This window comes from Micromys minutus (genome assembly GCF_963924665.1).
Source record: "Micromys minutus genome assembly, contig: SCAFFOLD_47, whole genome shotgun sequence".
NCBI lineage: Eukaryota > Metazoa > Chordata > Mammalia > Rodentia > Muridae > Micromys > Micromys minutus.
Window position 1 is genome coordinate 2819317 of NW_027667133.1, and position 3813 is coordinate 2823129.

Genomic DNA, 3813 nt, shown 5'->3' on the forward strand with positions numbered 1-3813 from the left:
TATTTGAAATTTCCGCAATTTTACCCCAAAATAAGGGGAATTTCTGTTTTTGGACCCAATATTAGGGGAATTTCTGATTTTTGCCCCAAAATAAGGCAAATTTCTGAGTTTCTGCCCTGAAATAAGTGAAATTTCTGCAATTTTGCCCCTAAATAAGGGGAATTTCTGCCTTTTTGCCCAAAATAAAGTGAATTTCAACATTTTACCTCCAAATAAAGGGAATTTCTGCCTTTTTGCCACAAAATATGGGGAATTTCTGCCTTATTGCCTCCAAATAAGGAAAATTTCTGCTTTTCTGCCCCAATTAACAGGAATTTAGGACTTTTTGCCACAAAGAAAGGGAATTTCTGCCTTTTTGCCCAAAAATAAGGGTAATTTCAGCCTATTTACCTCAAAAAAGGGAATTTCTGCCTTTTACCTCAAAATATGGGGAATTTCTTCATTTTTGTTCCAAAATAAGAAAAATTTCTTCAATTTTGTACTAAAATAAAAGAAATTTCTGCTTTTTGCCCCAAAATAAAAGTAATTTCTGACTTTTTGTCCTGAAATAAATGAAATTTCTGCAATTTTGCCTGAAAATAAAAAAAATTTGTGCCTTTCTGCCACAAAATATAAAAAATTTCTGCCTTCTTGCCACAAAATAAGAAAAATTTCTGCAATTCTGTACCAAAATAAAAGAAATTTCTCCAATTTTGTCCCAAAATAATGGAAATTTCTGCAATTTTGCCCCAAAATAAGGGAAATTTCTTCAATTTTGCCCCAAAATAAGGGGAATTTCTGAATTTTTGCCCCGAAATAAGGAGAATTTCTGTATTTTTGCCCCAAAATAAAGGGAATTTCTTCCGTTTTGCCCAAAAATTAGGGGAGTTTCTGCAATTTTGCTTCAAAATACAGGGAATTTCTGCCTCTTAACACGAAAACAAAGGGAACTTCTACCATTTTGCCCCAAATAAAAGAAATTTCTGCATTTTTGCCCCAATATTAGGGGAATTTCTGCAATTTTGCTCCAAAATACGGGGAATTTCTTCCTTTTTGCTCGAAATTAAGGGGATTTTCTGCCTTTTTGCCCCCAAAGAAAGGAAATTTCTGCAATTTTATTCCAAAATACGGGGAATTTCTGCCTTTTTGCCCCAAAATAAGGGGAATTTCTGCCTTTTTGCCCCAAAATAAGGGAAATTTCTGCAATTTTGCCCAAAAATAAGAAAAATTTTTGATTTTTTTCTCTGAAATAAGTGAAATTTCTGCAATTTTGCCCTAAAATAAGGGAAATATCTGCAATTTTTCCTCAAATAAAGCAAATTTCTGCAATTTTTCCCCAAAATACGGGGAATTTCTGTTTTTTGCCCCAAAATAACTGAAATTTCTGCAATTTTGCCCTAAAATGAGGGGAATTGCTGCCATTTGCCTCAAAATAAGGGAAATTTCTCTCTTTTTGCCCCAAAATAAAAAAAATTATTGCATGTTTTACCCCCAAATTAGGTGAATTTCTACAATTTTGCTCCAAAATATGGGGATTTTCTGCCTTTTTCGACGAAAATAAGGGGAATTTCTGCCATTTTGCAGCGAAATAAGTAAAATTTCTGCAGTTTTACCCCAAAATAAGGGGAATTTCTGCCTTTTTGCCCCAAAATTAGGGAAATTTCTGCTATTTTGCTCTAAAATCCGGGGAATTTCTGCCTTTTTGCCAGAAAATAAAGGGAATGTATATCTTATTGCCATAAAAAAGGGAAATTTCTTCACTTTTGCCCCAAAATAAGCGGATTTTACGCTTTTTTGACTCAAAATAAGTGCAATATCTTCATTTTCCCCAAAAATAAACGGAATTTTTGTATTTTTGCCCCCAAAAAAGGGGAATTTCTGACTTTTTGCCCTGAAATAAATTAAATTTCTAAAATTTTTCCCCAAAATAAGGGAAATGTCTGCTTTTTGCCCCAAAATAAGGAGAATTTCTGCCTTTTTGCCCCAAAATAAGGGGAATTTCAGCCTTTTTTCCTCAAAATAAGGGGAATTTCTGTGTTTTGTCCCCAAAATATGGGGAATTTCTGCCTTTTGCCCCAAAATAAGAAAAATTTCTGCAATTTTGTACCAAAATAAAAGAAATTTCTGCCTTTTTGCCCCATAATAAGAGAAATTTCTGAATTTTTTCCCTGAAATAAGTGAAATTTCTGCAATTTTGCCCAAAAATAAGAGAAATTTCTGCAATTTTGCCACAAAGTAAAGGAAATTTCTGCAATTTTGCCCCAAATAAAAGGAATTTCTGACTTTTTGCACCCAAAAAAAGGAGATTTTCTGTCTTTTTGCCCCAAAATAAAGAGAATTTCAGCCTTTTTACCCGAAAATTATGAGAATTTCTGCAATTTTTCTTCAAAATACGGAAAATTTCTGCCTTTTAGCCCCAAAATAAAGGGAATTTCTGCATTTTTCCCCTATATTAGAGGAATTTCTGCATTTTACCTCTAAATAAGGGGAATTTCTGCATTTTACCTCAAAATAAAAAGAATTTCTGCCTTTTACCCCAAAACATGGGAAATTTCTACCTTTTTGTTCCAAAGTAAAGAAAATTTCTTCAATTTTGTACCATAATAAAAGAAATTTCTCCTTTTTGCTCCAAAATAAAGGGAATTTCTGACTTTTTACCCTGAAATAAATGAAATTTCTGCAATTTTGCCCGAAAATAAGGGAAATTTGTGCCTTTTTGCCCCAAAATAAGGGAAATTTCTGTTTTTTGCCGCAAAATATGGGGAATTTCAGAATTTTACTTCAAAATAGATGGAATTTCTGCATTTTTACCCTGATATATGTGAAATTTCTGCAATTTTACCCACAAGTAAGGTGAATTTCTGCCTTTTCGCCCCAAAATAATGGGAATTTCTGCCTCTTTGCCACAAAATTAGAAAAATTTTTGCTTTTTTTCTCTGAAATAAGTGAAATTTCTGCAATTTTGCCCTAAAATAAGAAAAATTTCTGCAATTTTTCCTCATAATAAATCAAATTTCTGCAATTTTGCTGCAAAATAAGGGGATTTTCTGCTTTTTGCCCACAAGTAAGGGATATTTCTGCAATTTTGCCCTAAAATAAGGGGAATTTCTGCAATTTGCCTTAAAATAAGGGGAATTTCTGCCTTTTTGCCACAAAATAAAGAAAATTACTTCATGTTTTTCCCCAAAATTAGGTGAATTTCTGCAATTTTGCTCCAAAATATGAGGATTTTCTGCCTTTTTCGCCGAAAATAAGGGGAATTTCTGCCATTTTGCCGCGAAATAAGTAAAATTTCTGCAGTTTTACCCCAAAATAAAAGGAATTTCTGCATTTTGCCTCAAAATTAGGGGAATTTCTGCAATTTTGCTCCAAATTCTAGAGAATTTCTGCCTTTTTGCCCGAAAATAAATGGAATGTATACCTTTTTGCCATAAAAAAAGGAAATTTCTTCACTTTTGCCCCAAAATAATGGGATTTTCCTCCTTTTTGACTCAAAATAAGTGCAATTTTTACCTTTTCCCCAAAAATAAACGGAATTTCTGTCTTTTTGCCCCAAAATAAAGGGAATTTCTGACTTTTTGCCCTGAAATAAGTGAAATTTCTAAAATTTTTTCCCAAAATAACGGAAATGTCTGCTTTTTGCCCCAAAATAAGGGGAATTTCTGCCTTTTTGCCCCAAAATAATGGGAATTTCAGCCCTTTTACCTCAAAATAATGGGAATTTCTGCCTTTTTGCCTTAAAATATGGGGAATTTCTGCCTTTTTGCCACAAAATAAGAAAAAATTTTTGCAATTTTTTACCAAAATAAAAGAAATTTCTGCCTTTTTGCACCA